Source organism: Lathyrus oleraceus, chromosome 1 (assembly GCF_024323335.1).
Source record: "Lathyrus oleraceus cultivar Zhongwan6 chromosome 1, CAAS_Psat_ZW6_1.0, whole genome shotgun sequence".
NCBI lineage: Eukaryota > Viridiplantae > Streptophyta > Magnoliopsida > Fabales > Fabaceae > Lathyrus > Lathyrus oleraceus.
In genome coordinates, this window is record NC_066579.1 from 381,165,309 (window position 1) to 381,179,768 (window position 14,460).

The window sequence follows — 14,460 nt, forward strand, 5'->3', positions numbered from 1 at the left end:
TTATGGCTTAAGCAACAACTTCTTGATTTTGGTGTAGATCTCGGTTGCATTCCTCTTCGATGCGATAACACAAGTGCCATCAACATCACAAAGAACCCGGTCATGCATTCAAGGACAAAGCACATAGATATCCGACATCATTTCCTACGAGATCACGTGCTCAACAGAGAGGTAGATGTTACGTTCGTGGATACACATAACCAACTTGCCGACATATTCACAAAACCATTGGCTAAAGAGCAATTTTTCAAGATTCGGCGAGAACTTGGTATTCTCAATGAAGTTGACATCTAACCTTTTCTTAAAATTGCTTGTTATGCTTATACTATATTAATGATTACACAATGCTTGTATGCTTATATGCCTTTTTTTCATAAGCTTCTTCCTTTTGCTAATGCCAAAGGGGAGAAGACTTGTTTCTCTAATATTCTCTCTATGCATAATTTTTGTGTTATGCTTCTCATTTAGGGGGAGTTCTTAAACTTAGGGGGAGAATCAAATTAGAGAAACTTCACTCTTAAGCATCTCTCTCAAAGTTGGTTGTCATCATCAAAAAGGGGGAGATTGTAGAAGCATGCTTCAATCCAAAGAATTTTGATGAAGACAACATGTATCAATGCAAAAAGATAAGAGCTTCAAGAGAATTCAAAGCATCAAGTTAATCAAGCCACATATGCATAGCAACATTTGGTTCAAGCTTCATCATCAAGCCAACACTTTTGCAAATTTGTTGAATCACTTCTAAGGTATATCTAATTCACTCTTAAATTAGTATACAAGTGTTCAACAATCATGTTTTGCATTTCCATATTTAACCTAACCATTTTTTAACATGTTGAAATGAAAAACACATTTTACTTAAAATATTTTTTCTGTGTTTCAACAGTGTTAACCGGTTAACCAGATGCGTTAACCGGTTAACGGCCCTATATTTGAAATTCTGAAGTTAACGTTAGATGCGTTAACCGGTTAACCCATTTGGTTAACCGGTTAACACTGTTCGTTTCAGCATTTTTTGGCCTCTTTTCATGAAAAATGTTTTCAAATACTTATACCTTTTCACTAATTTTTATGAAGAAAATTACACCTCTTTGAAAAGGTGTTTGTAGCAATATATAAACATTATTACTCTTTTTTTTATGACCACCTCCTTTCTTGAAAACACTTTCAATTAATCATTCTTATAGAAACTCAGATTTTTATCAAGTGTCCAAAAACTTTCTTAAAAAAGTATTCTTTGCATTAAACCTTCATATACCTTGCTAAGAATACATATCATTTGGTTTGAACACTTGTATACTACATTGAGTGATTGATATCCAAAGGGGAAGATTAATCCAAGTGATTAATATATTCAAGATTCATCATCAACTTTTTAATTAAGTTCAGATTTTTGTATCATACCTTGTTGTCCAGGATTGTTGGAAACAAGTGAAGTGTTGAAGAGGATTGTTCTTCATACACTTGATTACCTATAGGTTAGATAGTAAGCATCACCATTGGTGTGAGTAGGCTGTACAATAATTCTAACTATAGTGAAATCTCTTTCGAGTTGAAAGGGGAGTGGAGTACCTTCGGAGTGTGAAGGGAACCACTATAATTTCCGGTGTCCTTTTACTTTCCGCAATTTATTTTTCAGCACTTAAACGAAAAATAACCAAGAACCGGAAACAAGATCGAAGAAATTTTTTACCACCTAATTCACCCCCCCCCCTCTTAGGCGCATTTACAACTTACATTTGGCATCAGAGCAAGTTATAGGTAACTTGTCCCTAAAGATTCAGATGGCTTCCGCAAATAATGATTGTGTATTTAAAGATGGTGGTAGTAGTAACAAGCCTCCTTTGTTTTCCGGTCAATATTTCGACTTTTGGAAAATCCGTATGAAGGCACATTTAGAAGCACAATGAAGTGACATATGGGAGGCGGTTCAAAATGGTCCTTTTATTCCTAGAACGGTTGTCAACGGTGCTAGTTCAACAAAGCCACAAGGATCATGGGATGATAATGATAAGAAAAGGGTTCTCTATGATAAAAAGGCGATTAATATTTTACAAAGTGCACTTGGAATGGATGAATTCTTCCGCGTCTCAACATGTACAACGGCAAAGGAAATATGGGATACTCTTGTAGAAACTCACGAAGGAACGACCGAAGTCAAGAGATCTAGATTGAACACGTTAATTCAAGAGTACGAGTTATTCCGAATGCAACCGGGAGAATCAATCCTCGACTTGCAAAAAAGATTTGTGCATTTGACAAATCACTTGAAAGCACTTGGTAAGACACTAACTAATGATGAACTTAATCTTAAAGTGCTTAGGTCTTTAACAAGAGAATGGCAACCCAAAGTGACGGCGATTTCCGAAAAGAAAAGTTTATCAACAATGACATCCGCTACTTTATTCGGAAAGCTTCAAGAATATGAGACGGAACTTGGACTATTGGACAAACATGAGGTCCAAGAGAAGAAATCCAAGAGCATTGCCTTAAAAGTTGATTCCAAAGTTGTGAAGAAAGAAGACAATCCCGAAGAGGACGAAAACTTTATGCTTCTTGTAAAAAGACTAGGAAAATATTTTGGTGCAAAAAGTTCTTCATCGGATTCCGATAGTGATCAAAGCGCAAATCTAGCATTGATGGCATCACATCATTCCGACGATGAAGACGATGAGGTTAGTAGTAACTTTTCAATTTTTGATAATGATGCTCAAGGAGCAATTGATGAACTTTTAAATGAATTCAAAATTCTATACAAAACCATTTCATCTCAAAAGAATCAAATATCAACTTTGGAAGAAAATATTGAGAAAATGAAAAATAATCTCAAAGATGAAAAGGAAGAATTAATCAAGAATTTTGCATGCACTAAATGTGAGTCACTTGCTTTTCAAATAGTTCAATTGAAGAGAGTTATTGAAAGATATGAAAAAGGTCAAATCGGATTGGAACATGTTCTTAGTAGTCAAAGATACTCAAATGATAAAAGTGGTTTAGGTTATTTAAATTTTGCTAAACAAACTTCTAACAAGACCATTTTTGTAAAAGCTAAAGAACAAATTCCTTTAGATAAAAGTAACAAGCCTAAAGTGGTTCATCAATATAATAATAGGAAAAGGAACAAATCTTATTATAAAAAGAAATCTTATTCCCCTAGATATAAAAGCAACTTTGAGCCTACATGTTTCTATTGTGGTATTAAAGGTCATACTCCTAATGCATGTTATGTTAGAAACTTTAGTGTTGCTCAAGGCCATTATGTATGGGTTAAGAAAGGAACTAACTTTGAAGGACCCAAAGCAATTTGGGTACCTAATAAAACTTAACTCTGTTTTGTAGGTATGCTTGAATACCTCCTCAAATCAATGGTATCTTGATAGTGGGTGTTCAAGGCACATGACGGGTGACTTCAACAAATTTTCACATCTATCTTTAAAGGCCAAAGGATATGTTACATACGGTGATGACAATAAAGGAAAGATCCTTGGAGTAGGAACCATTGGAGCACCTCCTTTTACCATCATCGAAGATGTCCTTTATGTTGAAGGCCTAAAGCACAACCTACTTAGCATAAGTCAATTGTGTGACAAAGGGTTCCGAATCAACTTCACAAAGGATGAATGTTTAATAGAACATGAAGTCACCCATGACATTTTGCTAAAACGTAAAAGGTTTAATAATATTTTTATGACTTCATTTGATGACTCTTCCTTGAAGGTAAAATGCTTAATGACGGACAACAACGAGGCTTGGCTATGGCATAAAAGATTCGCGCACATTCACATGGAGCACATGAACAAGTTGATAAAACATGATCTAGTTGTTGGTCTTCCAAAGATTAAGTTCATCAAGGATAAGCTATGTGACGCATGTCAAAAGGGAAAGCAAACCAAGACAACTTTCAAATCCAAGAATGTTGTATCTACGTCTAGGCCACTTCAACTCTTGCACATGGATCTCTTCGGTCCATCAAGAACGAAAAGCTTCGGAGGTAATGTTTACGCTTTAGTTATTGTTGATGATTTCTCTAGATATACGTGGACATTGTTTCTAGTGCAGAAAAGTGATGCTTTCAAGGCTTTCAAGAAGTATGCGAAACAAATTCAAAACGAGAAGTCCCTCACAATAACCTCCATAAGAAGTGACCACGGTGGAGAATTCCAAAACACATTCTTTGAAGAATTTTGCGAAGAGCACGGAATTTCCCACAACTTCTCCGCACCACGAACACCACAACAAAATGGTGTCGTAGAAAGAAAGAATAGATCTTTGGTGGAGCTCGCAAGATCAATGCTCAGTGACTCCAACCTTCCTAAATATTTTTGGGTGGACGCAGTTAGCACAACATGTTTTGTAAGCAACCGTGTCAACATTCGGCCGATTCTCAAAAAGACTCCGTATGAGCTATTCAAAGGAAGGAAGCCCAATATATCTTTCTTTCACATTTTTGGGTGCAAATGTTTTGTCCTCAACAATGATAAGGACAACCTTGGTAAGTTCGATGAGAAATCCGACGAAGGTATCTTCCTTGGCTACTCCCTATCTAGTAAGGCATTTAGAATTTTCAATAAAAGAACTCTTTCTATTGAAGAATCAATGCATGTATCTTTTGATGAAACTAACCCCTCAAAAGAGGATAACATTATTGTTGATGATGATGATGATATAATAGATATGTCACAACAACAAAAGGAAGTTCCAAATGATCAACCAATACCACAAGGAGATGACTCACCAATCATTGAAGAACATCATGATCTACCGAAAGAATGGAGAACTCATAGAGATCACCCGATCGATAAAGTTATTGGTGATATTAGCCAAGGCGTTGCAACACGGCTAAATCTCAAGGATGCTTGTCTCAACATGGCTTTTGTATCTCAAATAGAACCAACCAATGTCGATGAAGCCTTAGGCGACGATCAATGGATAATAGCAATGCAAGAAGAACTCAACCAATTCGAAAGGAATCAAGTTTGAAGTCTTGTACCAAGACCGGACAACAAGCACATCATAGGAACAAGATGGGTGTTCAAGAACAAACTTGATAAGAATGGGATCATAGTTCGTAATAAAGCAAGATTGGTCGCACAAGGATACAACCAAGAGGAAGGAATTGATTTTGATGAGACGTTCACTCCGGTAGCAAGGCTAGAAGCAATTCGATTATTACTTGCTTATGCTTGTTCTATGAATTTTCAATTGTTTCAGATGGATGTCAAAAGCGCTTTCCTGAATGGCTACATCAATGAAGAAGTCTACGTCAAACAACCTCCGGGTTTTGAAGACTTCAAGAATCCTTCATATGTTTACAAGTTGAAGAAAGCACTATATGGCTTAAAGCAAGCACCAAGAGCATGGTATGACCGCCTCAGCAACTTTCTATGTGAAAAGGGATTTGTAAAAGGAAAGGTTGACAAGACTTTGTTCATAAAGAAGATCAAGGGTAACACCTTATTGGTTCAAGTCTATGTCGACGACATCATCTTCGGTTCAACGAACAAAGATCTTTGCGAAGAGTTTTCACTTATGATGCAAGGAGAATTCGAGATATCCATGATGGGAAAATTGAACTATTTTCTTGGACTACAAATCAAGCAAACAAAGGATGGCATCTTCATCAACCAATCCAAGTATTGCAAGGAATTGTTGAAAAGATTCGATATGGATAGTTGCAAAGTGATGTCCACTCCTATGGGATCCGGAACGTACGTTGATCAAGATGAATCCGGAGTTTCAATAGATATCACAAAATATCGAGGTATGATTGGTTCATTACTATATTTGACGGCAAGCCGTCCTGACATCATGTTTAGTGTATGTTTGTGTGCACGCTTTCAAGCAAATCCGAAGGAATCGCATCTCACCGCCGTGAAGAGGATTATGAAGTATCTCGAAGGAACAACGAACGTCGGACTATGGTATCCAAAAGGTAGTATATGTTCCTTGATTGGTTATTCTGACGCTGATTATGCAGGATGTAAGACCGATAAGAAAAGCACAAGTGGTACTTGTCACATTCTTGGGAATGCACTAGTGTCGTGGGCATGCAAGAAGCAAACATGTGTCGCTTAGCACGGCCGAAGCGGAGTACATTGCAGCAGGCAGTTGTTGTGCATAGATTTTATGGCTTAAGCAACAACTTCTTGATTTTGGTGTAGATCTCGGTTGCATTCCTCTTCGATGCGATAACACAAGTGCCATCAACATCACAAAGAACCCGGTCATGCATTCAAGGACAAAGCACATAGATATCCGACATCATTTCCTACGAGATCACGTGCTCAACAGAGAGGTAGATGTTACGTTCGTGGATACACATAACCAACTTGCCGACATATTCACAAAACCATTGGCTAAAGAGCAATTTTTCAAGATTCAGCGAGAACTTGGTATTCTCAATGAAGTTGACATCTAACCTTTTCTTAAAATTGCTTGTTATGCTTATACTATATTAATGATTACACAATGCTTGTATGCTTATATGCCTTTTTTTTCATAAGCTTCTTCCTTTTTGCTAATGCCAAAGGGGGAGAAGACTTGTTTCTCTAATATTCTCTCTATGCATAATTTTTGTGTTATGCTTCTCATTTAGGGGGAGTTCTTAAACTTAGGGGGAGAATCAAATTAGAGAAACTTCACTCTTAAGCATCTCTCTCAAAGTTGGTTGTCATCATCAAAAAGGGGGAGATTATAGAAGCATGCTTCAATCCAAAGAATTTTGATGAAGACAACATGTATCAATGCAAAAAGATAAGAGCTTCAAGAGAATTCAAAGCATCAAGTTAATCAAGCCACATATGCATAGCAACATTTGGTTCAAGCTTCATCATCAAGCCAACACTTTTGCAAATTTGTTGAATCACTTCTAAGGTATATCTAATTCACTCTTAAATTAGTATACAAGTGTTCAACAATCATGTTTTGCATTTCCATATTTAACCTAACCATTTTTTAACATGTTGAAATGAAAAACACATTTTACTTAAAATATTTTTTCTGTGTTTCAACAGTGTTAACCGGTTAACCAGATGCGTTAACCGGTTAACAGCCCTATATTTGAAATTCTGAAGTTAACGTTAGATGCGTTAACCGGTTAACCCATTTGGTTAACCGGTTAACACTGTTCGTTTCAGCATTTCTTGGCCTCTTTTCATGAAAAATGTTTTCAAATACTTATACCTTTTCACTAATTTTTATGAAGAAAATTACACCTCTTTGAAAAGGTGTTTGTAGCAATATATAAACATCATTACTCATTTTTTTATGACCACCTCCTTTCTTGAAAACACTTTCAATTAATCATTCTTATAGAAACTCAGATTTTTATCAAGTGTCCAAAAACTTTCTTAAAAAAGTATTCTTTGCATTAAACCTTCATATACCTTGCTAAGAATACATATCATTTGGTTTGAACACTTGTATACTACATTGAGTGATTGATATCCAAAGGGGAAGATTAATCCAAGTGATTAATATATTCAAGATTCATCATCAACTTTTTAATTAAGTTCAGATTTTTGTATCATACCTTGTTGTCCAGGATTGTTGGAAACAAGTGAAGTGTTGAAGAGGATTGTTCTTCATACACTTGATTACCTATAGGTTAGATAGTAAGCATCACCATTGGTGTGAGTAGGCTGTACAATAATTCTAACTATAGTGAAATCTCTTTCGAGTTGAAAGGGGAGTGGAGTACCTTCGGAGTGTGAAGGGAACCACTATAATTTCCGGTGTCCTTTTACTTTCCGCAATTTATTTTTCAGCACTTAAACGAAAAATAACCAAGAACCGGAAACAAGATCGAAGAAATTTTTTACCACCTAATTCACCCCCCCTCTTAGGCGTATTTACAACTTACATTTGGCATCAGAGCAAGTTATAGGTAACTTGTCCCTAAAGATTCAGATGGCTTCCGCAAATAATGATTGTGTATTTAAAGATGGTGGTAGTAGTAACAAGCCTCCTTTGTTTTCCGGTCAATATTTCGACTTTTGGAAAATCCGTATGAAGGCACATTTAGAAGCACAATGAAGTGACATATGGGAGGCGGTTCAAAATGGTCCTTTTATTCCTACAACGGTTGTCAACGGTGCTAGTTCAACAAAGCCACAAGGATCATGGGATGATAATGATAAGAAAAGGGTTCTCTATGATAAAAAGGCGATTAATATTTTACAAAGTGCACTTGGAATGGATGAATTCTTCCGCGTCTCAACATGTACAACGGCAAAGGAAATATGGGATACTCTTGTAGAAACTCACGAAGGAACGACCGAAGTCAAGAGATCTAGATTGAACACGTTAAGTCAAGAGTACGAGTTATTCCGAATGCAACCGGGAGAATCAATCCTCGACTTGCAAAAAAGATTTGTGCATTTGACAAATCACTTGAAAGCACTTGGTAAGACACTAACTAATGATGAACTTAATCTTAAAGTGCTTAGGTCTTTAACAAGAGAATGGCAACCCAAAGTGACGGCGATTTCCGAAAAGAAAAGTTTATCAACAATGACATCCGCTACTTTATTCGGAAAGCTTCAAGAATATGAGACGGAACTTGGACTATTGGAGAAACATGAGGTCCAAGAGAAGAAATCCAAGAGCATTGCCTTAAAAGTTGATTCCAAAGTTGTGAAGAAAGAAGACAATCCCGAAGAGGACGAAAACTTTATGCTTCTTGTAAAAAGACTAGGAAAATATTTTGGTGCAAAAAGTTCTTCATCGGATTCCGATAGTGATCAAAGCGCAAATCTAGCATTGATGGCATCACATCATTCCGACGATGAAGACGATGAGGTTAGTAGTAACTTTTCAATTTTTGATAATGATGCTCAAGGAGCAATTGATGAACTTTTAAATGAATTCAAAATTCTATACAAAACCATTTCATCTCAAAAGAATCAAATATCAACTTTGGAAGAAAATATTGAGAAAATGAAAAATAATCTCAAAGATGAAAAGGAAGAATTAATCAAGAATTTTGCATGCACTAAATGTGAGTCACTTGCTTTTCAAATAGTTCAATTGAAGAGAGTTATTGAAAGATATGAAAAAGGTCAAATCGGATTGGAACATGTTCTTAGTAGTCAAAGATACTCAAATGATAAAAGTGGTTTAGGTTATTTAAATTTTGCTAAACAAACTTCTAACAAGACCATTTTTGTAAAAGCTAAAGAACAAATTCCTTTAGATAAAAGTAACAAGCCTAAAGTGGTTCATCAATATAATAATAGGAAAAGGAACAAATCTTATTATAAAAAGAAATCTTATTCCCCTAGATATAAAAGCAACTTTGAGCCTACATGTTTCTATTGTGGTATTAAAGGTCATACTCCTAATGCATGTTATGTTAGAAACTTTAGTGTTGCTCAAGGCCATTATGTATGGGTTAAGAAAGGAACTAACTTTGAAGGACCCAAAGCAATTTGGGTACCTAATAAAACTTAACTCTGTTTTGTAGGTATGCTTGAATACCTCCTCAAATCAATGGTATCTTGATAGTGGGTGTTCAAGGCACATGACGGGTGACTTCAACAAATTTTCACATCTATCTTTAAAGGCCAAAGGATATGTTACATATGGTGATGACAATAAAGGAAAGATCCTTGGAGTAGGAACCATTGGAGCACCTCCTTTTACCATCATCGAAGATGTCCTTTATGTTGAAGACCTAAAGCACAACCTACTTAGCATAAGTCAATTGTGTGACAAAGGGTTCCGAATCAACTTCACAAAGGATGAATGTTTAATAGAACATGAAGTCACCCATGACATTTTGCTAAAACGTAAAAGGTTTAATAATATTTTTATGACTTCATTTGATGACTCTTCCTTGAAGGTAAAATGCTTAATGACGGACAACAACGAGGCTTGGCTATGGCATAAAAGATTCGCGCACATTCACATGGAGCACATGAACAAGTTGATAAAACATGATCTAGTTGTTGGTCTTCCAAAGATTAAGTTCATCAAGGATAAGCTATGTGACGCATGTCAAAAGGGAAAGCAAACCAAGACAACTTTCAAATCCAAGAATGTTGTATCTACGTCTAGGCCACTTCAACTCTTGCACATGGATCTCTTCGGTCCATCAAGAACGAAAAGCTTCGGAGGTAATGTTTACGCTTTAGTTATTGTTGATGATTTCTCTAGATATACGTGGACATTGTTTCTAGTGCAGAAAAGTGATGCTTTCAAGGCTTTCAAGAAGTATGCGAAACAAATTCAAAACGAGAAGTCCCTCACAATAACCTCCATAAGAAGTGACCACGGTGGAGAATTCCAAAACACATTCTTTGAAGAATTTTGCGAAGAGCACGGAATTTCCCACAACTTCTCCGCACCACGAACACCACAACAAAATGGTGTCGTAGAAAGAAAGAATAGATCTTTGGTGGAGCTCGCAAGATCAATGCTCAGTGACTCCAACCTTCCTAAATATTTTTGGGTGGACGCAGTTAGCACAACATGTTTTGTAAGCAACCGTGTCAACATTCGGCCGATTCTCAAAAAGACTCCGTATGAGCTATTCAAAGGAAGGAAGCCCAATATATCTTTCTTTCACATTTTTGGGTGCAAATGTTTTGTCCTCAACAATGATAAGGACAACCTTGGTAAGTTCGATGAGAAATCCGACGAAGGTATCTTCCTTGGCTACTCCCTATCTAGTAAGGCATTTAGAATTTTCAATAAAAGAACTCTTTCTATTGAAGAATCAATGCATGTATCTTTTGATGAAACTAACCCCTCAAAAGAGGATAACATTATTGTTGATGATGATGATGATATAATAGACATGTCACAACAACAAAAGGAAGTTCCAAATGATCAACCAATACCACAAGGAGATGACTCACCAATCATTGAAGAACATCATGATCTACCGAAAGAATGGAGAACTCATAGAGATCACCCGATCGATAAAGTTATTGGTGATATTAGCCAAGGCGTTGCAACACGGCTAAATCTCAAGGATGCTTGTCTCAACATGGCTTTTGTATCTCAAATAGAACCAACCAATGTCGATGAAGCCTTAGGCGACGATCAATGGATAATAGCAATGCAAGAAGAACTCAACCAATTCGAAAGGAATCAAGTTTGAAGTCTTGTACCAAGACCGGACAACAAGCACATCATAGGAACAAGATGGGTGTTCAAGAACAAACTTGATAAGAATGGGATCATAGTTCGTAATAAAGCAAGATTGGTCGCACAAGGATACAACCAAGAGGAAGGAATTGATTTTGATGAGACGTTCACTCCGGTAGCAAGGCTAGAAGCAATTCGATTATTACTTGCTTATGCTTGTTCTATGAATTTTCAATTGTTTCAGATGGATGTCAAAAGCGCTTTCCTGAATGGCTACATCAATGAAGAAGTCTACGTCAAACAACCTCCGGGTTTTGAAGACTTCAAGAATCCTTCATATGTTTACAAGTTGAAGAAAGCACTATATGGCTTAAAGCAAGCACCAAGAGCATGGTATGACCGCCTCATCAACTTTCTATGTGAAAAGGGATTTGTAAAAGGAAAGGTTGACAAGACTTTGTTCATAAAGAAGATCAAGGGTAACACCTTATTGGTTCAAGTCTATGTCGACGACATCATCTTCGGTTCAACGAACAAAGATCTTTGCGAAGAGTTTTCACTTATGATGCAAGGAGAATTCGAGATATCCATGATGGGAAAATTGAACTATTTTCTTGGACTACAAATCAAGCAAACAAAGGATGGCATCTTCATCAACCAATCCAAGTATTGCAAGGAATTGTTGAAAAGATTCGATATGGATAGTTGCAAAGTGATGTCCACTCCTATGGGATCCGGAACGTACGTTGATCAAGATGAATCCGGAGTTTCGATAGATATCACAAAATATCGAGGTATGATTAGTTCATTACTATATTTGACGGCAAGCCGTCCTGACATCATGTTTAGTGTATGTTTGTGTGCATGCTTTCAAGCAAATCCAAAGGAATCGCATCTCACCGCCGTGAAGAGGATTATGAAGTATCTCGAAGGAACAACGGACATCAGACTATGGTATCCAAAAGGTAGTATATGTTTCTTGATTGGTTATTCTGACGCTGATTATGCAGGATGTAAGACCGATAGGAAAAGCACAAGTGGTACTTGTCACATTCTCGAGAATGCACTAGTGTCGTGGGCATGCAAGAAGCAAGCATGTGTCGCACTTAGCACGGCCGAAGCGGAGTACATTGCAGCAGGCAGTTGTTGTGCATAGATTTTATGGCTTAAGCAACAACTTCTTGATTTTGGTGTAGATCTCGGTTGCATTCCTCTTCGATGCGATAACACAAGTGCCATCAACATCACAAAGAACCCGGTCATGCATTCAAGGACAAAGCACATAGATATCCGACATCATTTCCTACGAGATCACGTGCTCAACGGAGAGGTAGATGTTACGTTCGTGGATACACATAACCAACTTGCCGACATATTCACAAAACCATTGGCTAAAGAGCAATTTTTCAAGATTTGGCGAGAACTTGGTATTCTCAATGAAGGTGACATCTAACCTTTTCTTAAAATTGCTTGTTATGCTTATACTATATTAATGATTACACAATGCTTGTATGCTTATATGCCTTTTTTTTCATAAGCTTCTTCCTTTTTGCTAATGCCAAAGGGGGAGAAGACTTGTTTCTCTAATATTCTCTCTATGCATAATTTTTGTGTTATGCTTCTCATTTAGGGGGAGTTCTTAAACTTAGGGGGAGAATCAAATTAGAGAAACTTCACTCTTAAGCATCTCTCTCAAAGTTGGTTGTCATCATCAAAAAGGGGGAGATTGTAGAAGCATGCTTCAATCCAAAGAATTTTGATGAAGACAACATGTATCAATGCAAAAAGATAAGAGCTTCAAGAGAATTCAAAGCATCAAGTTAATCAAGCCACATATGCATAGCAACATTTGGTTCAAGCTTCATCATCAAGCCAACACTTTTGCAAATTTGTTGAATCACTTCTAAGGTATATCTAATTCACTCTTAAATTAGTATACAAGTGTTCAACAATCATGTTTTGCATTTCCATATTTAACCTAACCATTTTTTAACATGTTGAAATGAAAAACACATTTTACTTAAAATATTTTTTCTGTGTTTCAACAGTGTTAACCGGTTAACCAGATGCGTTAACCGGTTAACGGCCCTATATTTGAAATTCTGAAGTTAACGTTAGATGCGTTAACCGGTTAACCCATTTGGTTAACCGGTTAACACTGTTCGTTTCAGCATTTCTTGGCCTCTTTTCATGAAAAATGTTTTCAAATACTTATACCTTTTCACTAATTTTTATGAAGAAAATTATACCTCTTTGAAAAGGTGTTTGTAGCAATATATAAACATCATTACTCATTTTTTTATGACCACCTCCTTTCTTGAAAACACTTTCAATTAATCATTCTTATAGAAACTCAGATTTTTATCAAGTGTCCAAAAACTTTCTTAAAAAAGTATTCTTTGCATTAAACCTTCATATACCTTGCTAAGAATACATATCATTTGGTTTGAACACTTGTATACTACATTGAGTGATTGATATCCAAAGGGGAAGATTAATCCAAGTGATTAATATATTCAAGATTCATCATCAACTTTTTAATTAAGTTCAGATTTTTGTATCATACCTTGTTGTCCAGGATTGTTGGAAACAAGTGAAGTGTTGAAGAGGATTGTTCTTCATACACTTGATTGCCTATAGGTTAGATAGTAAGCATCACCATTGGTGTGAGTAGGCTGTACAATAATTCTAACTATAGTGAAATCTCTTTCGAGTTGAAAGGGGAGTGGAGTACCTTCGGAGTGTGAAGGGTGTAAGAACAAAAATTGTTCTACAACAGATTCCTTGATTTTGATGATAACAAAGGATGAAACCAAAAATGGCACTCTAACGAAAAGTTTCTAAGTGTGCAGGATTCTAAAGATAGAAGAAAGAAATCTGATGACATCATCAGATAGAGTACCAGATCAGAAGCATATTATCAAATGATCAGAAGCTCTGAAGTAGAAACAAGTTCAAGAAAGTCTGACTCTGAACTAAACAACAAGTTTCAGAAGCATCTGAACAAGAAGTAAGTCCTAGAACCTCTGACTCTGAACAACGCTTTCTGAAGAATCTATCTAGATCAACATCAGAAGCAAGATTCCAAGGTTCTCCAGAAACACAAATACTCTGTTTATGGATTTGATAATCATGAAAGAGTAACGTTGAAGACAAGTAAAGTTTTTCAAATGGATTTCCTAATTGAGAAAGAGACGTTAATCTCCAATCTCAATAAAGAAAATACTACTTGTGGTAAGTAGTCATTTCAAGAAGAAAAAGTCATCCTGCATCAGCTAATTATGTGATGGCGTAACTTCATCTCAATATCCACCAGTTTCAACTACTACTTCAACTGATCTATATAAAGGATTGCAAATCAACTTTCAG